Here is a 27,772-nt window from a genome sequence, read left to right as displayed (position 1 = left end):
CTGACCACGGGGGGGAAATAGAGGAGGACTGGCCAAATTTTGTGCCTTCCACCACAGTGATGAATGCTGTGGTGGATGTTTGTGTTACAGTTTTATTGTGGTTGTGTGTTCTTTATTATTGTATCGCTGCAGACAACCCAAATTTCCACCAGCCTGGCTGTGTGGCAATAAATTATATCTATCTAATCTAATCTAATCTATCTAATATCTAATCGAATAAGTTTTTCCTCATCTCAGTCCTAAATGGCCTACCCCTTATTCTTAAACTGTGACCCTTGGTTCTGGACTCCCCCAACATCGGGAACAATTTTCCAGCATCCAGCCTGTCCAATCCTTTAGAATTTTATATGTTTCTACTCTATGAGATCTCCTTTCATCCTTCTAAATTCTGCACCTTTCCCTCTGCTCTACCTATTGTACCAGAGTTTGTCCTGTTTGTATTTATGTATAGTTTTATCTGATCTGATTAGAAAGCATGCAAAACAAAGCTTTTCACTCTGCCTTGGTACATGTGACAATAATAAACCTGACTTGCACTCGCTGTAAACTTCAGCTCATCCCAAACTTTGTTGTAACCTTAGAGCAAATATTACTTTCAAAACCCAGCTTAGCTTTGGACTGCCAACCATCTTCCGAGATCGCTGGTCTTTAGTTCTAGCCTACTGTGCATCATGGTAGTCATTGTTCCACCTTCAATTAATAAGGCCTTAAGCACTGGAACTCCTTTCCTCAAGCTCCCTTCTGCTTTAAAATCCATAAATCTCAGATCTTTCACCAATCCTAATGTCTCCCAGTGCTTGGCATTGTATATGGCTTGATAACAATTCTGATATACCTTGGGATATTTTACTGTACAAAATGCAAATTGGTCTTTTATGTAACAGATCACCTGATAGAGAACATTGAAAAATCTGTATTGCTGCATCATAAACTGTTCTTAATCACTGCATAATGCATTTGAATTGGTCATTTTCTGCACCTTTAACTGCCTTAGGCTTCTAATACTTATGCATTGGTTCTACATTTATCACATGTAATTTGCTGGAACAGCTTTAATAAAGTAAACTTGACTTTAAAGTCAAATTCCTTTCAAAAAAATCCAAACGTTTGGAATTTTTGAAAACTTCTTACCAGAGCCACACATGTGGAGCTAATTTTGTTGTATGTAAACTAAAACTGCAAGCTATACGTCCACGAAGTATTATAATAAACAGAATTGTGGAATGATAGAGGTGGAGGCCATTCACCACAATGTTTTGCTGCCTCATTGATAAACTCGTCCAATAAATAATTAACAATAATTAAAGTCAATAAATCATACTCCACATGTTCCTGCAGTTATTTTCCTTCTCAAATCATTAGTGCAATTAATTATTGAAAGTTACGCTGAACCTACTAACTTGCCCCACCCTTTGAGAAGGTACATTCCAGATGCTACCAATTTACTGCATAAAGGGTATTTTTCCTCATAGGTCACCTCTGTTTATTTTGCCATTTATACCTCAATTCTGTACTATTAGATTACTTTGCCATTCACCTATGAAAACCGTACACATTTGCATTATCAAAACATTGAACTATCAAACTTCCCTTTAACCTTCAAGGAGAATATCTCAAACTTCTTTACACTTTCCACTTAGTAAAGTCTTACATCTCTTGTTGTATTCCTATAAATCTGCATCTGCTTGAAGGCTCCTAAAATAGGTGTTGCCCAGAAACTTCATGCATTAAAAATCCTTCTCTAAAAAAAAATCCTACACTCTGTGGAGTTACATTAATTAATATTACATCTAATATTAGATGTCTAATAGGGCAAGAAGAAAACAGGTAATCAGACTGACCTTTGCAATTGCTCTGCTTACTATTATTAGATCAAAATGTAATGTAATTACACAAGCTTCTAAATAATGATAGCAGCTGAGTGAGAAACACCCGCACCCTCATGATAAATCAGCTTCCATTAGCTGGAACGCCACACCCACCACCCTGACCGTACAACCGAAACACTGAGATGCCAACCTCAGCAGCATAAACTGGCAGTATAAGATTCTTCCAAGATTTTCTGAAGATTACAATACCATTAACCAGGAGCTAAGGAGGGTAGATTAGATTAATTGTATTGGGCAAGTCCACAGATGACATGTGGGAGTTGTTTAAAGGCCAGCTGATCAAAGTGCAGGGTCAGCATGCTCCAGTAAGGAGGAGGGATAAGGACGACAAGGTAAGGGCAAGGTACATGACCAAGGAGGTTGTAAACTTGGTCAGGAAGAAAAAGAACACATATGTCAGGTTTAAAAAGGTGGTATCAGATGGGGGCTTATGAGGAATATTAAGCGAGTAGGAACATTTGGAAGAGAAAGGGCTAATTAAGGATAGCCAGCACAGCTTGGTACATGTGTCGGAGAGAACAGCAGATGCTGGTTTAAACCAAAGATAGACAAAGATGGAGTAACAGCAGGCAAGGCAACATCTCTGGAGAGAAGGAAAAGGTGACATTTCGGGTTGAGGTTCTTCTTCGGAGATTCAATTCAATTCAACTTTATTGTCATTGCACAAATACGAGTATAGGTACAATGAAATGCAGTTTAGCGTCTGGTCATAGTCATAGTGCAAGATAGTAGAAGTAAAAATAAAAATACAAAATAAGCATACAATAAAAATAAAAAATACTGGTTAACAATGTGTGGATTGTGGATGAATTAAAACTGGTACATAGGTAAATAACTGTATACAAATGGGAGAATCTAAAGATAGCTAGCGACGGGACTCTGAGTTCAGCAGTGTAATGGTGTTGTTGAAAAAGCTGTTCCTCAGCCTGCTTGTGCGAGACCTGAGGCTCCTGTACCGCCTCCCTGATGGGAGGAGGGCAAACAGTCCATGGTTAGGGTGAGAGGGGTCCTTGATGATTTCCCCAGCCCGTCTCAGACACCGTTTTCGGTGGAGGGCATCCATGGCAGGGAGCGGGGCACCGATGATGTGCTGAGCGGTTTTCACCACCCGTTGCAGTGCCTTCCTGTCAGCTGCGGTGCAGCTGCTGTACCATACCGTGAAGCAGGTGGTCAGGATGCTTTCGATGGTAGAGCGGTAGAAGTTGGACAGGATCTGGGGGGACAGGTGAGCTTTCTTGAGCCTCCTCAGAAAGTAAAGGCGCTGCTGCGCCTTTTTGATCAATTTGGTGGTATTGAGGGACCAGGACAGATCCTCTGAGATGTGTACCCCGAGGAATTTGTAGTTGGAGACGCGCTCCACCTCAGTCCCGTTTATATGGATGGGAGTATGTCTGCCACCTCTGGTCTTCCTGAAGTCAACAATGATTTCCTTCGTCTTCTTGGAGTTGAGGACGAGGTTATTGTTGGCACACCAGGCTGCCAGGTTCTGGACCTCCTCCCTATAGGCTGATTCGTTGTTGTCGCTGATCAGTCCTACCACCGTGGTGTCATCGGCAAATTTTATGATGGCGTTGCAGCCATACTTAGGGACGCAGTCATGGGTGAAGAGGGAGTAGAGGAGAGGGCTGAGCACACAGCCCTGTGGCACGCCGGTGTTCAGTGTTAGTGGAGGAGGTGAGGTTGTTGATCCTAACAGACTGTGGTCTGTTGGTGAGGAAATCCAGTGTCCAATTGCAGAGGGAGGTGGTGATGCCAAGTCCGCTGAGTTTGGTGATCAGACTGGCGGGGATGACAGTGTTAAAGGCGGAGCTGAAGTCGATGAACAACAACCTGATGTAGCAGTTGTTATTGTCCAGGTGGTTCAGGGCATAGTGTAGGGCCGCAGATATGGCGTACTCTGTAGGCCTGTTGGTCCGGTAGGCAAACTGATGGGGGTCCAGTGTGGGGGGGGAGGCTGGCTTTGAGGTGAGCCAAGATCAGCCGCTCAAAGCACTTTGCGATGACAGGGGTGAGTGCCACTGGGCGGAAGTCGTTGAGACTCCCTGAAGCTGACTGTTTGGGCACTGGCACAATGGTTGAGGTCTTGAGGCAAGTAGGGACGACACCCTGGGCCAGTGACAGATTGAAAATGTCGGTGAAGACCAGGGATAGTTGTCCAGCACATGCCCTGAGCACACGCCCGGGGATGCCATCGGGGCCGGCAGCTTTGTGTTCATTCACCTTGCTCAGTACGCCTTGTACAGCCAAGTCCTTCTCTCCAGAGATGCTGCCTGTCCCACTGAGTTACTCCAGCATTTTGTGTCTATCTATAACTTTGTACATGGCAGGTCATTTCTCAATGACTTGATTGTGTTTTTTAAGGAGGTGACAAGGGAGATTGATGATGTTAGGGCGGTGGATGTTGCATACATTAATTTTAGTAAGGCTTTTGACAAAGTCCCTTAGTAGGCTAATCCAGAAGATTAAAATGTATGGGATTCATGATGGCTTATTCATAGATTACAGAGGGTTGTGGTGGAAGGTAGATATTTTAGCTGGAGGTCTGTGACCAGCGGAGTTTGCAGGGATCCGTGCTGGAACCTCTGCTGTTTGTGACATATATAACTGACCGAGATGTAATTGTAGTCAGAGTTTTTTTATTTAGAAACGGTAGGGTGATGTCGGAAATGGTCAGCACTTCAACTCCCCCTCCCCTTCCGAATCGACCTTTCTGTCTTGGGCCTCCTCCACGGCCAGAGTGAGTCCCACCGTAAATTGGAGGAGCAGCACCTCATATTTCGCTTGGGTCGTTTACACCCCAGCGGTATGAACATTGACTTCTCCAATTTCAGGTAGTCCTTGCTTTCTCCCTCTTTCCCCTTCCCAGCTCTCCCACAGCCCACTGTCTCCGCCTCTTCCTTTCTTCTTCCCGTCCACCGATCAGTCTGAGGAAGGGTCTCGACCCGAAACGTCACCCATTCCTTCACTCTCTAGATGCTGCCTCACCCGCTGAGTTTCTCTTGCATTTTTGTCTACCTTAGATGTAATTGTTGATTGGTTGGCGAATAAGTTTGTTGACAGCACCAAAATTGGAGGAGCTGCAGATGGTGAAGATGTCTGCCAGAAGATACAGCGGGATATAGTTCAGCTGCAAAAATGGACAGAGAAATTGAGTTTAACTAGAGCACGTTCGAGGTATTGCACTTTGGGAGGTTGAATGTCAGGAGAGAGCATGTAATTAAAGGCAAGATCCTTAACAGCATTGATTTGCAGAGAGATCTTACAATCCAAGTTCATAGCTCATTAAAGGAGGCAGCACAAGCAGACAGGGTGGTAAAGAAAGCTTATGGTATGCTGGCCAATGTTATAGGCAATGAATATAAGAGTCAGGACGTCATGATGCAACTCTATAGGATTATGGTTCGGCAACATTTAGACTATTGAGTGCAGTTCAGGTCGACCCTTACAGGAAAGGTGTGGAAGTATTGGATAGAGTGCAGAGAAGGTTTAACAGAATGCTTCCTGATTTTAAGGGTTTCTCAAGAGGTTGGTTAGACTTGAATTCCTTTCTTGGATTGCTTTCTCTGGAACATCAGAGGTTGTGAGGAGACGATAGAATTATATAAAAATTATGAAAGGCAGTCAGTGTCGACAGTCAAAACCTTTTTCCTCAGGGTGGAAAAGTCCAACACTAAAGAGCGTAGCTATAAGGCGAGAGGAGGAAAGTTTAATAGAGATGTGCAGGGAAAGGACGCGCGTGCACGCACGCACACAGTGGGAGGGCTTGGAACATATTGCCTGGGGTTAAGGGCCTGTCCCATTTACGTGTCCTTGGTACGCAAATTACGCGACCTCGTGGTCGCGTTGAGGCGCACGGGCATCGTATGGCCGCACGGGGCCGGTCCCACTAAGAAGCGCGGAGGGGTATGTAGTTGTGCGCGACATCGCCCGGGGCTCCGAAATTTTTGTAATGAACGAAATCTTCGCGCACCAACGGCCTGTCGCATAACTGATGGCCAAAGTGGGACAAGCCCAAGACCTTGGCGCGACACAACGTCTCACCTCCAACAGCAGCAGAAGCAGGCAAACGATCGCCGAACTCGGCCTGGGGCTCACGGCCGTTGCGGTCCGGATCCGCCCCCACTTCTACTCCCAGAGCGGGGCCAAGAAAATTGAAGATGTACACTAAATGCTGGAGTAACTCAGCGGGACCGGCAGCATCTCTGGAGAGAAGCAATGGGTGACGTTTCGGGTCAAGACCCTTCTTTTCAGACTGAAGAAGAATTTCGACAAGAAACGTCACCCATTGCTTCTCTCCAGAGATGCTGCTGGTCCCGCTGAGTTACTCCAGCTTTGTCTCCATCTTCAAATGACATCACGCGTACCAGACGGCTGTGGGTACGCATGAAATCTCGCGGGACCATCGTGGCTCAACTCGACCACGAGGTCGCGTAATTTGCATACCAAGGACACGTAAGTGGGACAGGCCCTTTAAGGTGGAGACAGATTCAATAGTGATGTTTAAGAGGCTTTTAGATGGCACAGGGAAGTGCTGGGAATTGCAGGATAAGGATCATGTGCAGGCAGGTGAGATCAGTTTAACTTGACATCATGTCCGGCATAAAGATTGTTGGCCAAAGAGCCCATTCCTTTGCTGTTCTGTTCTATGTTAGGTCTTGTGATTCTAGGCTTTAGGAATCGGGTGGGATGGGACAGCACAGGAATTGATGGCGAGGTTTCACTGTTGGGAGAAAATATGTAGCTGAAGTGTGGTTGTGGAAGGAAGCAGAAGTGGAGGGGAGATCAGGGGAAATCAAGAGAGAAAATAGGGAAGTACAATACATTTAAAGGCAGTTCAGGGAAGAATGAGAGTAACAGAGGTAGGTACATTGTAGGAGTGGATGATGAAGGTATGAACGCATCAGGTTGTGGAGAGCAGCAGAAATTGTGGGCATGATTGTGAGCGTGAGTGCAAATGAGCCTGTGAGCATCTCTGCGTACAACTGTGCATTTGCATACATATTTCTACTAGGTCTGTGTAGCACTGATCTTTAATCATCAATCAGGACCGTATGGAGACTATTGTCCAATACCCACCCTGGTCAAAAGAATCCACATACTGGCATCTTCTGCTCAGAGCTGGAATGCCAAATATCATTTTCGATCCAGAGGGTGTGTTTGATGACTACCCTGTTTTAACAGGCCAGTGATAAATGGATCAGCTTGACCATTAATACATCATAACTTTCTGTCCATTTCCAATGACTCCTACCTATTGCTTTGAAAAGTGTACATTTTAAAATCAGTTGTCACAGGATTGAAAATACTTGTATGATTTGCACTTAATAAAAAAATTAGCTGTTAGGATAAAGAATCAATAAAACTAAAATATCTCACAGTGTTACAACGCTCGAAGTTTCAAGACTGAACTGTAGTTGAAGAGCAAAGTGCACTCTATCTTTGTTTTACTGTTCATGAACAGTAATCCAATAATCATGAAAAGAACAATGGGCCAGCATTTTCTGGCGCATTAACAGCAGGTTCAATCTCCATGCTGTTATTAAGGTGTGAATCATTCAGCTATTTTTTGGTAAGAAAGAGATATCTCACCAGTTACAAATTACCAAATATTACTGGAAAATAAAAGCTTATCATCAAACTACTTTCTGAACATTACACTTAGGTGCATTAATCACCAATTAAATCAATGCAGCAAATTAAGGCCATTACTTAGCTTACATTGCAAGGACTAGAAGTGACAAAATTTACATTCCCACAATACCATTCCACATTGGAAAGCGAACAACTTGACACCAGGGACTCTTATTACCAGAGTGGTTAATTATTTGAGTTTATAAACCGCTCGCCATTTCCTTGTGTATTTCATTCTTTCAGTATCTATTTTGTTTTAAACTGTATCTGATTTAACACTAATTCATGCCGTTTCCGTCTGTCATTAAAATCTCCTTGACCTGAAGTTGTGGGTTTAATAATGATAACATTTTCAGCATTCGCTGCAATTAATCTGCAAAACTGACATCAACATCCAATGTCAATATGAGTACAGTTAAACAAAGGAATTAGTCACAGCTGGTCTGCCCTCCACAATAGACAATAGGTGCAGGAGTAGGCCATAGAGCCCTTCAAGCCAGCACCGCCATTCAATGTGATCATGGCTGATCATCCACAATCAGTACCCCATTCCTGCCTTCTCCCCATATCCCTTGACGCCACTATCTTCAAGAGCCCTATCTAGCTCTCTCTTTAAACTTTCCAGAGAACCGGGCTTCCACCGCCCTCTGAGGCAGAGAATTCCACACTCATAACTCACTGTGTGAAAAAGTGTTTCCTCATGTCCATTCTAAATGGCTTACCCCTTATTCACGAGATGCATTGTTGCAGTTTTTGTTGAGGCAATTGTCATAGAATCTGTGATTCGATGTAAACTCAATGTTATACGCAATTCTTATATTAATTATTATCTATATATTACAAAAAGTCTGTTCTTGACCGGTTTTGGCCATCTGTGCTGAGATTTCCGAGAGAACGCCGCCACCTACGGCCGTCATTTTTGGCCACCTTGCTCAGAGCCCCCCTCCGCCGCATGTGTGCCGAGGATTTTTCCCATCGATGAAAATTGACAGAGATATTAATGTTTTTACAAAATTCCCCATTCTCTCTGCTGCCCCTGCTGGAGGGAGGGGGAGGGACTATAAAACCAGGAAGTGGTGTGCCTCAATCAGTCTCTGCAAGTGGTGTGCCTCAATCAGTCTCTGCAAGTGGTGTGCCTCAATCAGAGCTCTGAATGACACTGAACAAATGTCTACAGCACTGTGAGTACCCTTAATTTGGTTTGAAAATTAAAATATGGTTAGAGGTAAAAAAGCACTGCCTGCAAATGGTTGTTTGGGTTTGGGTTGAAGTAAAAAGGCACTCTCTCTCTCTCCCATCCTCTCTCTCCCCACCTCTCTCTCCCTATCCCTCTCTCTTTCTCTCTCTCCCCCTCTCCTCTCCCCCCCCCTCTCCTCCCTCCCACCCTTCTCCTCTCCCCTTCTCCTCCTCTCCTCTCCCCTCTCCTCTCCTCTCCCCCCCTCTCCTCTCCCCCCCTCTCCCCCCTCTCCTCTCCCCCTCTCCTCTCCCCCCCTCTCCTCTCCCCTTTTTCTCCCCTCCTCCATCCCCTCCCCCACTGTCCCTCCCCTAAACCCCCCTCCCCTCCACACACCCCTACCCCCTTCCTTCCACCCTCCCTCCCTCTCCCTGCTCCCCACCTCTCCCCCTCCCCTCTCTCTCCCCCCCCCCCCACAACCGCACGTTGGGGGAACAGACCCAACGGGTCTGCACTTGGTCTAGTATTAGGTATAAATGGAATAATATTCACTGTAAAATCTGAAAATGTCTTTACTTTTAAAGTCATCAAAATGTATTTTCTGCATAGAATCTGAAATAGAACTGATTAGCTTTAAATGTAATGGGGAATGGAATGCTTTATTGTCACGTGACAAAGCAGTGAAACTCCTTGCTAGCATACCCAAGGTATGCAAATAGTCGCCACATAAACTGCGTTTACAAAGTACCCAGCGCCACCTCCCCCTTTGTTCTCCCCCCTCCCCATCCTCACAGCGGTCGTCCCCACAGCGGTCATCCTCACAGCCAGGTCGTTCATTGTTCTTTACTTGTGCAGTTAACTTGCAGCTTTGTAGCCTTTGAGATATCTTCACTGATTGGCTGCTCAGTATATTTGATAACATTATTGTTACTGAATGCTACCGATAACACCTGGCTCTGATTAATGCCAAAAAAGAAGAGACTGCAGGATAAATCTTCGTGGACAGACTTCTTTCAGTTCAGCACTGTTCATCATTCTTCCAAATGCTGGCAAACACATATTCCATTATAGCTGAGGCTCTCACTAGGGTCTCCTTGATATCCCACAGCTCCGCTCTTAGCCCCCCTCCCCTATTCGTAACAAGGACAGAGTCCCCTTTGTCCTCACATTCCACCCCATCAGCCGTCGCATACAGCATATAATCCTCCAACATTTTTCGCCACCTCCAACAGGATCCCACTACTGACCACATCTTCCCATCTCTTCCCTTCTGCTTTCCGCAGAGACTGTTCCTTCCATAACTCCCTGGTCAATTCCCTTCGCACCGAAACCACCCCCTCCCCAGGCACTTTCCCCTGCAACCACAGGAAATGCAACACTTGTCCCTATACTTCCTCCTGGACTCCATCCAAGGACCCAAACAGTCTTTCCTGGTGAGGCAGAGGTTCACTTGCACATCCTCCAACCTCATCTACTGTATCCGCTGTTCCAGGTGTCCACTTCTCTACATCGGCGAGACCAAGTGCAGGCTCGGCGATCATTTCGCTGAACACCTCCTCTCAGTCCATCGTAACCAACCTGATCTCTCGGGTTGCTCAGCACTTTATCTCCCCCTCCCATTCCCAATCTGACCTTTCTGTCCTGGGCCTCCTCCATTGTCAGAGTGAGGCCCAGCGCAAATTGGAGGAACAGCACCTCATATTTCGCTTGGGTTGTTTACACACCAGTGGTATGAACATTGACTTCTCGAACTTCAGATAGCCCTCACTTTCTCTCTCCTTCCCCTCCCCCTCCCCTTTTTAGTTCTCCTACTAGCCCTACTGTCTCTGCCTACTTTCTATCTTTGTCCCGTCCCCCGTCCCCCGTCCCCCCCCCCCGACATCAGTCTGAAGAAGGGTCTCGACTCGAAACTTCGTCCATTCCTTCTCTCCAGAGATGCTGCCTCACCCTTTGAGTTGCTCTGGCATTTTGTGTCTACCTACAAATCTGGGGTGTTGATTATGGAATTACAATGTTGGTCCAATTATTCATCAAGATCTCAGGTGCCAGTCGCTCCATTTCTATTAATATGCAGTGTACTTTTTGTTGAACTGACGAGTTAGGGCAAAATTGTAACCCGATAGAATAACTCAGTAGGTACTTCCCTCCAATATGTTCTGGGCCTTGTATAGGTTTGATTTCAACGCCTGTGTGTTCACACAGTTAACATAGATCACTGGAAAGCTGTTGATGGTAGCAAGTAGACATATTTGGAATTTTATCAGTGACATTTGGCTTAGTAGTTTTTTAAATTGAAGATTGTGCAACTGGCACGGATTCCCCAAAGTAAAAGAACATAAGCAAATCCATCAAAAGACTAAACGTTACCAGAAGAAATGCTATTGCACTCTTTAGTTATTGGCAACTTCCATTTAGCTCATAAACCGGAATAATTATACTTCCAGATCTATATGTTTTATCTGTGATAATGTGTTCACTCCTGCAACAAAGTAGAAGTGTCTGTGGTAAGAGCAGGTTGCAAATTGGTCCAAAATAAAAGAGTGCCGAAACATTTAATGGCACAAAGCTGTTCTCATAAACAAGCTTCCTGTGCGGTATGAAAAGTAGAGAGAACATAAAATATGACAGAACTGATTCTTATCAATTTTATACTTCACACTGTTGATGACTATGAAAATTATGTCTAACTGAGCAAGTAATTACACCAGCAGAAACAAGTCTTGCATTACGACTGGCAATCACTACAAATCACTTTATTGATCTTTTCCCAATTATCTTCCTCTATTCAGGCAAAATTACAATACACCAAGCCACACAGCAGATGAGAAATAATAATACATCCAAGCAGTTACATGAAAGACTAAGGGAGATTAGTGTTCAAACTACTGAATTGAGAATATTTTTGCACCCTGCAGTTGGAGGCATGCAGACTCCATCAGTTCTGAAACAATGGATCACAGTTTGCTGGCGTTTAATATTTCTTATCCATTTATCCACTTCCTTCAGCTCAATTCCTTTTCCCGTCACAAGTGGCTGGAAAGTGAGATGCTATGCGAGGGCAATGAGCACCCATCGTCAAACCTGGTCAAGTTTATTGCCAAAAGGACACAAAGTGCTGGAGTAACTCAGCGGGCCAGGCAGCATCTTTGAGGAACGTGGATAGGTAATGTTTCACGTCAGGGCCCTTCTTCTTCAAAAAAAAAAATGGAAATGAAAAAGCAAAATAATCATAATATTTTATGTTTCAATATTTCTAACAATCTCCTAACTGCAGGAACCAGGTTACAGGTTGTAATAATTTTCTTCATGGGCTTTATAAGAACACTAGACTAAGTGGGACTCGTTGGGTCCCAGCATCACACGGGAGGGCTGGTCACCAATGCAATATTCCACCTCTCCACCAATTCCAATACTGCTCGCCAGTGGGGGGGGCTGTCTGTTGCGCTATCATAGGTGTTGCGGTCTGAAGGTACTGGTTTCCAGAGGGCTAGTATAGACATTGTGGGCCGTATGGATGCTTGGGCAGGCATCCAACTGTTGCAACGATTTTAAAAGCCAAGCCAAGGCAAACAATTGAGCTGCAGCCACCCGACAACCAAAATTCATTTTGTGAACACAAACTTGTCAAAAAGGCGAGGCAAACAATTGGGCCGCAGACACCCGACAACCAAAATTCATTTTGTGAACACAAACTTGTTAAAAAGGGCTGCAGCCACTTTACAGGGGACTCACCGTGGAGTAGACGTGCGTTCAGTATTATTCGCAGCTCAGAGAGCCGCGACCCTCTCGCTTCCTGGTCTGGCAGAGACTGAGAGAGGCACGACACTTCCTGGTTTTATAGTCCCTCCCCCTGCCGCCAGCGGGGGCAGCAGAGAGAATGCAGAATTTTGTAAAAACATTAATATATCTCTCATTTTTCATCGACGGAACAAATCCTCCGCACTCATACGGCGGAGGGGGGCTCTGAGCGAGGTGGCCAAAAATGATGGCCGTAGGAGGCGGCGTTCTCGGAAATCGCAGCACAGTCGGCCAAAAGCGGTCAAGATCAGAGTAATATAGATAGATAGATGAGGGTTCTGATGTAATTAAGTGCTAGACCCAACTCTCTGTGGCAAGATTAAATCGCAGATTTAGTGCAAATATAGCAAGACACAAATTGACCAATAATCCAGGCGATTCTTAATTTACACAATTAATAGTAATTTTCTACTCATAATAACCTTCAATTTAAAAAGTGTACCAAAATCCATTGTCCAGGTTTATATATGATGATGGAATTTGGGGAAGAATTCGGATACTGCCAATCTTGGGGAAACATTACAAAACAAATCAGTCTACCAGACATGAAGCACATGAGAAAATGTATTCAGAGCATCACAAAGACTTGTACAAACAGCCTGTAGATACCGCTGATTATTGGCACAAGAGTTTGTGGCAACGACATTGCTATTTCTACCTATACTCTAAAAATTCAATTTCTTTGACATTTTTCTTTCCTGATAACATCCTTAAGTAATAAAAATACATTGCATTGAAAAGCTGAAAACTTCCCCAAATTTTCTGTCTGCTTTGCTTAATCTGTGTAATCGAGTCTCATGGTCTGAAACTTTAATTCCTACTTTGCGCACGAAGATTAAAATATTTGCGCACTTAGTCAAAAGTATAGAATTCCAAAGGGTAGCCAAGCCAAAGTGCTGGTAACTGAGGCACTACCATTTGCATTCCATCCCACATTCTGCTAGTCCAAAAGCCTTCAACTTTGGAAACTGCTTAAGAATAACCACACTGAAAACTGGACTAAGTTGAAATGAGCTCATTGAACGACTCGAGTGTGCTCTGGTTCAAGCACACACACGAGTAGGCACACTTTGTTCTTCTCGTTACTCATCAGAAGTGGTCAAGAAGCTTGCACAGTAACAATATGAAGGACATTATAATTCAAAGTACTACAGGATGAAATGTTCCTATTGGTTTACAAAAGTTGCTCTTGGTTAATAACTGTGCTTCCTGTCAGCAGTTTTAATTCAAAGGCACCTATCTTTCTAATCACACACAACCGATTCAAAGGATAGTCTGATTTAACAGGAGCAGAAATGGATTATCACTGAACAAAATGCTGAATGTTATTTTTGGCTACAAACAAACAGCAAAAGGCTATAAAATACATGCAGCTAGGAAATCTTAAACGACTCAAATGTACATTTATTAACTTCTTTAGATAAACATTTGAAGACATTAAAAGGCATTTAATAAACTTCTGAAATCCTAGCCTAAATTACAATTGATGCACGAAAACCTGGTCAAATTAAATGCTCCAAATGTGGTTTTACTTTTTCCAATATATCCTAGATATGGAACAAAAAAGTAGCTTGTGCTCAGATGCCCAGCTGTTGAGAGTCATAGCCTGTGTAAGTATTTTTAGCATTCTGCCAGGTTTTATTGGAGTTTCAAAACAGAATTAAATCTTCAGCCATCTGGCAATAACAAAAGCTCAGACACGATATCAGGGTTACTGGTGAAGAGGTATATCCTGAGGTGCCAGTTACAGGAACTTTATTCACTCCATGGACGTCTTTCAGCTTCTGTTCTGACTGAATTTATCAGAGGTATACCACTATAATAAACAGCATTTTACCTCACACATTGTCCACCAGGTGGCACCAGCAATGGCTGCCTCGCCAACAGTCTGTCTGTCCCTTCCTTCTTTGTGTTTTAATAGTATGTGTTAAATGTATGTTTTTAGTGTTCTTTAGCTTGTTTTATGTGGGGGTGGGGGAGTTGGGGGAAATGTTTTAAAATCTCTTACCTCAACGGAGATGCGATTTTTTGCGGTATTGTATCTCCATCCGCACTGAGGCCTAACATCGAGGAGTTGGTGGCCTTTGCTGGAGACCGACTTTGAGAGCTCCAGTCGCGGGTGCCTGTGGACTTGCCTTCACGGAGCTGGCGATCCCTTGCCAGAGATCGACCTCGGAGATCCAACCATGGGTGCCTGCGGACTTTAACATCACGGAGCTCGTGTTCTCTCGTTAGAAACCGACTTCAGGAACTCCAAGCCGCAGGAGGTTTGACCGCCCCGACGCGGGAGCTTTGACCACCGGCTGCAGGAGCTTCAATCGCCCCGACTGCAGATGGTTCGACTGCCCCGACCGTGGGAGAATAAAGAGGAAGACGACTGGACTTTTTTTGCCTTCCATCACAGTGAGGAATGTGGGGAATCCACTGTGGTGGATGTTTATGTTAATTTTTAGATAGTTGTGTGTCTTGTTGCTTTTTTTTCATATGGCTGTATGGTAATTCGCATATCACTGTACCTTAATTGGTACATGACAATAAAAGACCTTTGAAACCTTAATTTCACTCTCAATTATTGCCAATTCAGCCCATTTATACTTCAAAAATCTTATCTGTCAACACTCAACCTTTAGACACAATGTCATGTGGTTTAAGATTTTCAAAGTGTCACACACACATCAACCTTCTCGATTAAATTTGAAACTTCTGTAGAGTTAACGCGACTCAGAAGTGTTAAGAGCACCCCAATTTGGGGAAAGATTGCATATTGTTACTTCAATAAAGCATGGACGTGGGGGCATCATTCCAGGATTAGCCCACCTTTGTCTGTCAAGGCCCTGTGGGAGAAGAACCTGTGGAGACTCATCATCAAGGTTCACACATGACTCGGAGATCACATAGAAACCGTGCCAGAGAAGAGTTAGCAACAATAAAAGTATAACAAAGCAAGAAATCAACATCCTCAGTGTGAGGGATGAACGGATGAAAATAATTCATGTTCATCTCTTTTTCATACTTGGCTGAAAGCTTTTTAAATGGCAGGGGCTCAGCAAGATGAAACAGCGACTGGCTAAAGCTTCATGATTGATCTTGAATTGTTCTTCACAGGGGTACGTTCCAGCCTTTGGCGACAGGTGCATTCTACCACTATCATATTAATGGGCTGTAGAACTTCATACAATTGAACTACCATTTTATTTCAGAGACTTGTCCTGAAGCAAGACTACAAACCGCTGAATAATAAAAATAGAAAGTCAAAAAAATAATGCACCTACTACCCATAAACTGTGATAGGTCTATCCCAAGCATACAATTTCAAAACTGCACACAAGCTTTGGTAAAGAGAAATCTCAGTAAATTAATACATTATTTTTTGTAGCAATTACTTCTCAGGTTTATTACACATGAAGAGCCATTTAATCTCACATAATCTGGTCCTTCAAGAGAAAGGGCAAGGTGGGCACAATGGCAAGAAATCCATAATAGGATCAGCTGCACAGCACTTCAACCCACCCTCCCATTCCCACTCTGACCTCACCCACTGAGTTTCTCCAGCATTTTTTGTCTACCTTCGATTTTTCCAGCATCTGCAGTTCTTTCTTAAACTATTAAATATATTTCCATGATTTTTTTCCACACAGATTCAGATACTTCTGGAGAACGCCTTTGAAGCAAACTCATAACTATTATATAGGACATTTTATCCACAGCCAATTTATCCACAGATGATGTTAATTTGCCATTAAAAAAACATTTCAATGGCAAACACGAGTTTTTATTGTACTGGCACTCCTGGAAAGATTAGCTCTGGCAATAGGGCCTTTCTGGTCTTTTTTGATTAATAACATCCTAGCTTTACTAAGCCATCAGTGGACTCCTCCCCAATTGTTCTTTTGATACAATTGGTAGTCAGTCGCTTTTGCAAAAAGTGCATCAAACAATCTCATGCAAGCTTGGGATTCGCGTGTAGCCTTTCATTCCCAGTGAGGCAAATGTTGCATAATTGCAAATAAGATATAGATCCTAAGCTACAATCACAATTGCTCACAGTTGGACTGAAGTCAAAATGCAATTACAGTAGAGCAAAATATTCTGACCACCAAGTGGAAAATTTAAAAAATATATATATTTTTCGATATCAAAGACTTCATACATTAATTCTGCTGAATTATTGCCATGAAATGCAGGTATGGTAAAGCTTCCAAACAACTGGATATGTACTGCCCATTATCAGATGCATGATAATCATTTATCCAAATATACTTAACACATTACTCCAATATCAGTGGTTATATGGTCAGCATCTTCCAGATGTTCATTCTTGTAATTGTATTTTTTTTAAATAAATCTACAAAATAAAACATAACATCCACCATACTAGGATTATCTATTTGGAGAACAGACTGCACGTACAATTTGTAACGCAGCAGCTAAGAAAACCAGCAATTTATATTGGAGACACTGTTTGAGTTACACGCATGCCACAAATGGCTCAGAAAGTCTCAAATACGACACAGAGAAGATTCCCCAAACTATTAAAACCGTTGCCTCTACCAATACAATCCGATTAAATATAAGGAACATGTCCACATAGAAACAGTTCGCTTCCTGCTTCTCGAGACAAGCTTCTCTAAAAAACCCCATCTGGTCTGAACTGGTTTCTGGCTTGCTATAAACAATAAGGTTGGTTAAAAGTAGTATTGTCAACTCATTCTATATTAAACAGCACCAGACTAGAACAGAGCAGGAAATGTGTTCTACTAATTCTTATCCAAGGAAGAGATCATTTAACAGTACCGATGTAACTATTTATTATAGGAACACATTTTTACCCCATGCAGTTTTGGTGTGGCCTCAGAGGGTAAACTCACCTGATCTTGCAGTGTTTCTATCATGGTAAATTATGCCTTTCATCAGTTAATGGAGCCTGGAGGAGCTCCTCTCTGATTTATCAGCATTCAGGCTGGTAAATATGCCCACGGAACTGCACCAGTTTAAACTGACACTAGTTTAGTGGAATAAGCTAAGTGGAAGTGGAATAAGCACCACCTACCCAGAGACTGCAGTCATTTTCTTTTTCGGGGCAAGAAGACCAGAAATTACTGTAGGAATAAATATTTTGTGCAGATATTTTCTTTTTTATTTGGATTACATTTTGTAAACGCAAATATATTTAAACTATTTTAAATGTGTCTGAACATTTTCATGGCCTAAAATTTTAATTACATTTTTAATAGCTTTATTTTTTCCATAGTGCTTTGGAATGTTTGGGAACATGAACATGAAAAACATTCACAAACAACTTGGACAGCAGCCAGCGAGTCAGGAGACAGGACTTCATGGCCTGTCAAGATAATTCTTGGAGTTGAATCAGACACTTATGCTTGGAAAACCTTTCAGCCTGCCTCTCAGTGGACGACTGCATCAGGGTCCACACGATTTCAAGGTCAAGTGACTGGCAAACGTGGGTAGTTTGCTGCTCAGAGGGAAATTCCTCCTGCTGACGTTTAACCACAACCTACATACCTTGCAAACGCAGAATGTGGAGTAATATATGGAGCAAGGTACCACCTGTCTGTACATGCAGCTTACCAACAAACGGAGAATATCTCAGTCTAAACTATCAGTCCACAGAATAAGGCAAAATTGGCTAAATGAACAGCAAGAAACACAACTAAAAAAAAACAGAACTGCTGAAAATACTTTAACCTGTCAGTCAGAGTGAAATCAAGTTAACATTACAGGTCAATGACCCTTCATCAGAGCAATGGTGAAATGGCATCAAATGATTCACACTCCACAGATGTTGCCTGAACTGTTAAGTATTTTGAATGATTTCTGGTTTTTTTTTCTTCTCAGACTTGTGTGGGCATTGGGCAGGTGCTATAGACCTGCACGGGAAGGTAGACGCTCCCACCCCCATGAGTCTCGGGCACATGGGGCTCGTCAGCCTGGGAAGGCAGTCCATCTAGGAGAGGGAAAACTCTGATTTAAAACCTCCACTGCCCTGTGGCCATATCCAGTCATGGAAAAGGCTCCTGCAGTAAACCTCAAGAAAATCCAGAGTCGGAGCACCTTAGGATTCAACTCCTAAGGCAGTTCTTCATTGGCTACAACCTCGCTCTGGCAGCGCCTGCGACAGCGCTGATACCAAACTGTAACGGCCCTGCTGTTCCTTTGGATCGATCAGCGACGTGGAGAGGGGGGACGTGCTGCATGGCCAACAGCCTGTCCTCCATATGACAACGCCCAGGCTTGCATCCAACCACACATCGCCTGCAAACTAGGATGCATCACCCATGGTCAGTCATGACCGAAGGGGGCCTACTACTACTTCATCTGTAGTATTTAAGAAAGAACTGCAGATGCTGGAAAAATCAAAGGTAGACAAAAATGCTGGAGAAACTCAGCGGGTGAGGCAGCATCTATAGTATTCTTCATTTCAACCGAGGAATACAAAGCTTGTCAATAACAGAGAAATCCAAGCACTCTATCTGCAGCTTTATAACACAGGTTGTATCAAACCAATTCAACTGAATTTTTCGAGGAGGTAACCAAGTGCATCGATGATGCACCAAATGCCGCCACAATGCATATGCTTTACATGGACTTCATTAATCCCATATGAATGGTCCAAAAGGTTAGGGCCCATGGAATCCAGGGCAATTTGGCAAACTGGATCGAGAATTGGTTTGGTAATAGGAGTCAGAGGATAATGTTAGAGGATTGTTTCAGTGAATAGATAGATGCCTGCTACTAATGATGTTCATCAGGGATCATTGCTAATATCTTTGTTGTTTGTCATTTCATGAATGATTTGGTTCTTCTTCTTTCGTGTCCTTATGCTATATAGTGGCTCGTTCCTGCTGTACACATCGTTGCGCTATTGGAGTGTTAAGTGCAAGGTCTGCTGTAGTACATGGATTATCCAACAATGGGCATTGCAGTAGGTGTTGCATTGTCTGGGTCTGTGTGCCAGTCACAGGTTGTTGTACCCTCGATGTAGCCCCATTTGTGCATTGTCACCCTTGACCGCCTGACCCCGATTCGCAGTGGGTTGAAACATCTCCAGTTCAGCCAGTGTTCATCAGCTCCTGGTGGTAAGCGCTCTGCTGCTGGTGTACCCATCTTGGTGGAAATAGGGACAGTGGCTAGTCTGTTCGTCCACATCTGGAGGCGAGCTTCAGTTGGTGTTGTTTCCAATGGGGTGATGCTTGTTAGGAAGCACTTACGGGATTTTAACTGCCGAGGAGGGGGCACATGGTTGTGTAATGGGTGTCTGTCGTCTGTCAGTTGTTTCAGACACTGTCCTACTTGCAACAGTTCTCCTGATGTCTGGGGGAGTTGCCCAAACCCAGCCAGTAGGTAGACGTTGTTTATGTCCGTAGATCGGAGGCAACCAGTGATGCTATGGCAGCTGGCATTCAAGGATGAGTCGATCTTCTTTGCATGTGTAGATCTCTCCCAAGCAGGACAGGCGTATTCTGCAGCAGAGAAGCAGAGTGCTAAGGCTGTAGTACGTACTGTTGTTGGATAGGCACCCCATTTGGTGGTGGTGAGTTTGTTCAATATGTTGTTGCAGGTGCCCACCTTTGCTTTAGTTTTTTCCACATGTGGCTTGAATGTTAAGCAGCGGTCGAGTGTGACTCAATGGTAGGCTGGGTTTGGGCAATGTGTTAGTGGGAGTCCAGACCATGTGACGTGTAGTTGATGGTTAGCCTCTTGATTCCTCAGGTGGAATGCACAGACCTGTGTCGTCGATGGGTTGGCACGCAGCTGGTTTTCCTCATAGTATGAAGATAAACCGGTGAGTGCCTCTTCAGCATTGTCTCAACTTCTTGGAACTGTGTACAGATTTAGTTATCTAATGTAGGGGAGTTCATGGATGACACAAAAATTAGCAGAGTCTTAGATAGCGTGCAGGGTAGTCTTAGGCTACAGAGCGATAGGGGCCTGGGATACAATAGATGGTAAGGAAGGTGAAGCACAAAACCAAATAAGGGAGGTAGGATTGGCAGACGGGAACAGTAGGGGGAGTGGACCCAGTGGGAGGAGTGTGTGGGTGATGGACAGATGGAGAGGGTAGACTATGGGAATGAAGGGGGTGAGTGAGAATGCCTAGATATTACAGAAGGAATGAGAAATGGACCCGAAACTGAAGAATGTGATGACTTTGGGTTTGACTACCCAGGCAGGCAGGCTGGCGTGAGAATGGGAAGAGGAAATGAAATGGTTTGCATCTAGGAACACCAGATGGCCATGATTGACAGAGAGCAGCTGCTTGGCAAAACGGTTACCTTGTCTGGACTTAATTTTACCTGCAGAAACATCAATTTATTTCTATGTCTAGGATGGGGTTGAATGTCACGCTGTATTGAGCTATGCTGCAAGGAAATCAGGGTAATCCCTGCAATTATGCAAGACCCTGGTAAAACCTACCGAGTGCAGTTTAGTTTAGAGATACAGAGCGGAAACAGGCCCTTTGGCCCACCGGGTCCACAATAACCAGCGATCCCCACACATTAACACAAGCCTACACACACTAGGGACAATTTCCACTGATAAGAAGTATACAAACCCAAGCCAATTAACCTACAGACCTGTACGTCCGTGGGAGTGTAGGAGGAAACCTTTCTGTGTCCTCTCACGGGGAGAATGTACAAACTCCGTACAGACAGCACCCGTACTCGGGATCGAACCCGGGTCTCTGGCGCTGCAATCGTTGTAAGGCAGCAAATATACCACTGCGCACCGTTGCGCCCTAAGTGTAGTCTGATATCTTTTCCCAAGGAAGGATCTATTTGCAATAGGAGTGCAGCAATGGTTCAATAGACTGATATCCCGGGATTGTATTCTGAGAGAGTGAGCAGACTGGCTTAGCTATACTCTCAAAGTTAAAAGAACAAGAAGCGATCTTTTTGAATTGTACATTGTACTACATTGTACTACATTTTTATTATGTATAAGTGACAATGAGGATGTAGGATGTCTAGAACCAGGAGCCAGTGTCAAGTAGAATGTCAAGAACCAGGAGCCAGTGTCAAAATAATCGATCAGGCTTCAGGACTGTGACAAGAATCAATTCCTTCACCCAGTGGGTGCTGAATCTTGAAATGCTCTATTTTAATGGTTAATGGAGGCTGAGTTAAGACACAAGGAACTGGAGATGTTAGTTTACAAAAAAAGACAGAAAGTGCTGGAATAACTCAGTGGGTCAGGCAGCATCGCTGGAGAACATGGATCTGTGACATTTTGGGATGAAGATAGGTCCTAACCCGAAACATGTTCTGCAAAGTTACTGCCTGACCCACTGAGTTATTCCAGCACTTTGTAGTTTATTTTAGCATAATTAAGGCAGGAATCAAAAGATTTTTGTGCATTACGTGAGGCCAGAAGTCTATGGCAACTTCTATGTGATTATTGTTGAATCTGAGCTCGGCAGACAATGCTGGCCCTGATGACAGTCCATTTAATGTCATCAAAATACACCTCCAGGCAATCTCCATCAGGCCCTTTAATTTAGATAAGAGGGATCAATGGCTTTATCTTCTCCTCCCTAACCTTGGGGCACTGGAAGTATTGTAGTGATACACCAACATCCTGGTCAAGGTCAACTTAGTCAGCAGCCCTTGTTGCATTAAATGTGGAAAACATACTAAAATATTTTATGGAGAATACACTGAAAACAACACTAAATAAACGTCACATATTCCTTCGCTCCTTAGATGTTGCCTCACCCTCTGAGTTTCTCCAGCATTTTTGTCTACCTACTAAATCAGTAGGGTTTATTTGAAACTAAGACCTTGGTCAAAATGCTGGGTGTTGAATGCAGTCTTTTTAAAGTTGGAGATGAATAGAGAGGTTCAGAGATAGCACCCCAGCCTGAGCCCACAGCAGCTGCAGTCTGCTGCTGCTGCTAATGACGAGGTAAGGGAAGTGAGAGGACACAGAAAGTTCAAGATGAAAGCACATGATAGGAAATGCATAAAATGCTGAAGGATGCATATTGTGAAAGGGTGGAGAGAGGGAGGATGGGCAACAAAGCTAGAAGTTAAAAAACTTAAAATTGAAAGAATTGGTGCTGAGGAGGCAAGTTCAGAAGATCAAGAATAGAAAGATCACCAAACTAGTGAAAGGCAGAATATAGACAGCTGAACACGAGCAAATCATACTTTGTGAAACTGGGCAAGAAATGTGTTCCATAATTTAAATGTATAAGTGACAGAAGTACAGTTAAGGTTATTGCCCAGAATGTGAGGAGAGAGGTAAACCCAAATCGTATTCAAAAAGAGACACAAAGTGCTGGAGTAATTCAGCGGTTCTGGCAAAACGTCTGGAGAACATGGATAGGTGGCATGTGTATGAAGGAACTGCAAATGCTAGTTTAAACCGAAGATAGAGACACAAAAAGCTGCAGTAACTCAGCAGGTCAGACAGCATCTCAGGAGAAAAATGAATAGGTTAGGTCGAGTCGAGTCGAGACCATTCTTCTGTCTGAAGAAGGGTCTCGACTCAAAACATCACCGATTTCATTTCTACAGAAATGCTGTCTGACCCGCTGAGTTACTCCAGCTTTTTGTGTCTATGGATAGGTGACATTTTGGGCAAGGACCCTCTTTTATACTGGCACCTATCCAAGTTATCCAGTGATGCTGCCTTACCCACTGAATTGCTCCAGCACTTTGTGTCTTTTTTTGTAAACCAACACCTGCAGTTCCTCGTTTATCCAAATCTTGGTCAATCTGATTCATCAACACAGATCCACCATACTCATAATAACAACAAATAAAAACCATTATAAGTTTATAGTTGAGAAATACATTAAAAATCTAATATTACAGCATGTCTTCTGCATTTTGTTCAAAGAAAAAGTGCTAATATCGAAAAAACGTCTCCAGGTGTACAGTAGAGAGAATTCAGTCTTTCAGCAATTCAAATGTCCAGGAAAGAAAGATTACAAAACATGGTGGACACTGACCAGTCCATCAAAGGCACTGACCACCCCATCTAAGCGATCTGCAGGAGGCGCTCCTCAGAGTAAGAATTTCTTTATTCCGTTGTGGTACACATGGCAATTAAACTCTTAACTCTTGAAAAATTACACATTTTGACACTGACAAGTAAGTGCTCACTGGCCAAGAATAGGAATAATTAAATGTATTATCATGTATTCTGTCTCTCTTCATTTCAGTTTGTTCCAACATAGTGACCTGGTTGAATCACCAGTGTGGGGGAGAAAGATCAGAATACCTCCTTGTAGTACTCTTTATGTTGTACAATACCATGCATGACTCGATGATCTATGAATAACCACATTCCTGTTTTATCCTTTCTGGGTTTTGCTATTGATGTTTTGATTTGGTATACTGATATTTCAGGACCAGGATGAGCTAGCTGTACTGTCAACCCACCAACAATCACTGACATCTTGGAATAAATACTTAGAATAATAGCTGGGAAAGTACTGGAAATGGTAAAGTATGAAAGGAAATTTCAGTCATCCTGTGATCCATAATGTAATCTTACTGAAATTGTACTCATTGTGGAAAAGAAAAAAATCGATCTATTCTGGGGAAAATAGTTACTGGAATACACACAAGAATCATTTTAAAGAATGAGTGGAGTCGCAGTCATTAGTTTCTGATTTAAAAAATGAAAACAATCTTTTGGAAAATTACCCTGGAAAATCCCAAACAAAAAAAACAAAACAAAATCACATGCTCAACATCGAGAAACAGATAACCAACAAAATGCCCCACAGAATTTCGTAATGGTTTCTGTTTCCCTATTTACTCAAGTCAGGGGGAAGAAGTGGCAAATACCGCTATTCGGACGGGAGGTGAGAGAATAACTGAATGTAATACATTTGTAATTATAACTGTACAAAGGATACACGACCTAAGGCCCATTCCAGTGCTCTTTCATTTCCTGTACATTTTAATCACCCCCCCCCCCCCCCCCACACCACTAAAAATATGAATTTTGGTTTAAAGACTGTTCCTTGTGCCCTTAAATTGTGTGCTCGTTAGAATGATGTACTTTAAAACGGCGATCAACTGGGAAAGAATGACATCAAACGAAATGAGCACTGATTTGCCCACAAGGACAGACAGGATTTGTCCTCTCGCACTTTTCTTTACTATTACCAAAGCAGAATTAACAAAGAAAGAGACCCAGACTCACCAGCTGCCTGTGTCCATTACAGCAGCACCGTGAGGGTGAGGTTGTTACAGCAGTAGTCCTTCTCTTTGTTGATCAGGCACCAAAACATTTCAGTTGTTGGGTTATCCAGTGTGTCTGTTGCCTGAGCAGGAACCCCCCTCCCCTCGACATCCACTCTCTGCAGGCAGGCAGACAGACACACACTCTCTGCAGGCAGACACTCACACACACACTCTGCAGGCAGGCAGACAGACAGACACACACTCACTCTCACTCCTGCATGCAAGTTGCACCCAGGCCAGCTCAATCAACCCCCGCAGCCGCTGGCGGAGCATCTACCAGGCGCCTCAATCGCGCACGGAATATCCGATCACATGAACAGTGAATGCCAAAGACTATAGAGCAGAGTGAATGCCTCAATCCCTCTGCAAGATTCCTCAAGGGGATAAGGAGGTTACAGACTAGATAGATCCGCTTTCTTTTCAGCTCCTGACTGATAAACAAACAGCAGTCACATTTCAATTAGAAACAGCCATAACTTGAAAAATATCACAAAGAGGTTTAATGCAGAAGGGTCTCGACCATAGAAACATAGAAATTAGGTGCAGGAGTAGGCCATTCGGCCCTTCGAGCCTGCACCGCCATTCAATATGATCATGGTTGATCATCCAACTCAGTATCCCGTACCTGCCTTCTCTCCATACCCTCTGATCCCCTTAGCCACAAGGGCCACATCTAACTCCCTCTTAAATATAGCCAATGAACTGGCCTCAACTACCCTCTGTGGCAGGGAGTTCCAGAGAGTCACCACTCTCTGTGGTGGCGGACTGGCCAGTGTGTCAGCTTGCTCGATGGCAAGTGGGCCCCTGATGAAGTGGGCCCCCTTTGTCTCCTGGCAACCAATATTTTTAGACCCAGTCCGCTACTGGTCTCGACCCTTCTTCTTGCGTGTGGCATGAAAAGGGTGCACAGCCTAAAGTTGTAGGACAACTGGTTGGTCTCGACCCGAAACATCACCCATTCTTTCTCTCCAGATGCTGCCTGTCCCGCTGAGTTACAACAGCTTTTTGTGTCGATCAGAGTTTAATGTAACCTAATTCCTTAATTTTAAATAAAAATCTAATGAACCCTTATTCATGGTAAGGAAGAAACTGCAGATGCTAATTTACACCGAAGATATAGACAAGAAAATGCTGGAGTAACTCTGGCAGCATCTCTGGAGAAGAGGAATGGGTGATGTTGTGATCCTTCTTCAGATATTAATGGTTAATGAAAATGACAAATGTCTGCAGAATGCAGGAAATTATAATTTTTTAGACTTCTTATTTAAAATATTTTCATATTTAAAGTGAGCTGACATAGGAAGCTATAAAAGCAGATAAAATTACAACTTTAAAAATACATTTGGACAAGTATATGGTTAGGAAGAAGTTAGAGGAATATGAGCCAAATGCAGGCAATTGGACCGCTCAGAATGCCAACTTCGTCACCCTTTTCATGTCCCAAAGGGGATGGAAACATGCCTTTTGGCCTTGGTGGGGCAAAGATCTATTTCCATGCTGTATAGCTCCATGACTTTAAAATGGTAAATATTTTAATATCCATCTACCTTACCCCTAAAGCCTTGCCCCATCTCTTCATTCTTAATACTGCATGCAATGTACAGGAAATAGTTTAAGACTGCAATTTTTACTGACACGTACCCATTGTTTTCATTCCACACACATTTCTAATGGATGTAAAAATAAGATTTCAGAAATGCTATTGCATTTTTTCCTTGACAATTGCTGAAGGCAGAAAATAGAGCACATCAGGCAGCAGCTCTGGAGAACATGTGTAGGTGGTGTTTCGGGTGGAGAGCCTTTTATGGGGGGGGGGTAAGAAAGCTTGAGGGGGGAGTCAGGATATTCTATTCCTGAAAAATAGTATTATTTAACATTCTCCCAATACAGAATTAACAAACAAATAACATCCCGACAGTCACTTACTTCATGCATTTTCTCATCTTCTTATTAATCAAAATTAACTCACAAGTTGCCACACCCTGTGCATCATTTAAAAACTCATAGATCATTCACACTTTAAACCGGTTCGTGATCTGCTCTTCAAGTGTTAATCACTTCACAAAACAAGAACACAATCATGCAACAGAACAATGAAATTCCTACTTGCTGCAGTTAAGAGGCCCATAAACATAATAACACAGTTAAATATATAATAAACTAAAGTACAAAAAAATGAATAACCAAGTATTCATAATAATGCAATGACACTGTCCATGGAAATTCATTGTTGCTTAAGTTAATGTTGTGATGTTGTAATGGTTGCTGGAATAAAGTTGTTCTTGAACTTGGTGGTCACGGTTTTCAGGCTCCTATAATTTATTTTTGATGGTAGGAGTGAAATGAGAGTGTGGCCTGGGTAGTTTTGGTCTTTGATAATATTGATTGCCTTTTTGAGGCGACCTCTTCTGTAAATCCATTTAATGGGGGGGTTAGTACCTGTGGTGGTAGACAAATTGTAGTGCGTCCAAAAGCTTGCTAAGGCAGGAGTTGAAATACATCATAGGCAACCTCTCACTTCAAAGTGGTTCATTACCATGGATGTTAGTGTAACCAGTTGGTTGTCATTGAAGCATGTCAACTTGCTCTTCTTGGGAACCGGTATAATTGCTATCCTTTAAAAGGAGGTAGGCACCTTAGCCCTGAGTGATGAGAGGTTGACGTTACTGCAAAAATTCTAGCCAACTAATCCGTGCAAGTTTAAAGAATGTAGCCAGGTGCGAGGGTTCACCCTTTTGAAGGATCTTCTGACACTAGCTTCAATGACTGAGATTCCAGTGTCATCGGGGGGTATTGGGGCCTGAGAAGGTACATTAATGTTCTCCATTTCGAAGGAAGTATTGAAAGCATTGAGCTCATCCAGGAGTGATACCTTGCTGTACCACTTGGTTTTGCCTTTGTTCTTCAGATAATACCACACGTAAATGCTTTAGAATAGGGTGCAGGGCTGTTTCCATGATTGACCAGGCTGTCCAGCACTCTCTGCAGCCTCTTACATTCCTGCGTGTTGGAATTATTGTACCAGGCTTTGATGCAACCAGTCAGGATACATGCTACAT

The 27,772-nt window shown here is 43.2% G+C and overlaps 1 protein-coding gene across 2 annotated transcripts in view; it reads right to left on the bottom strand.

Moving 5' to 3' along the window:
* Positions 1–27,772, bottom strand: part of atp10d (ATPase phospholipid transporting 10D (putative)) — a 152,229-nt gene that overhangs the window by 116,146 nt on the left and 8,311 nt on the right. The window contains exon 3 of one of the 2 annotated variants that reach the window (XM_033028123.1): positions 24,673–24,858. The gene's annotated coding sequence lies outside the window, so the exon portion shown is untranslated. Of the gene's footprint in view, positions 1–24,672; positions 24,955–27,772 lie in introns of those variants that run through there. The other variant, XM_033028114.1, reaches the window with a different exon arrangement.

This window comes from Amblyraja radiata, chromosome 1 (genome assembly GCF_010909765.2).
Source record: "Amblyraja radiata isolate CabotCenter1 chromosome 1, sAmbRad1.1.pri, whole genome shotgun sequence".
In the NCBI taxonomy this organism is placed as follows: Eukaryota; Metazoa; Chordata; class Chondrichthyes; order Rajiformes; family Rajidae; genus Amblyraja; species Amblyraja radiata.
Note: the sequence above shows the minus strand (reverse complement) of the source record. Positions and strands in the feature narration are given on the sequence as shown.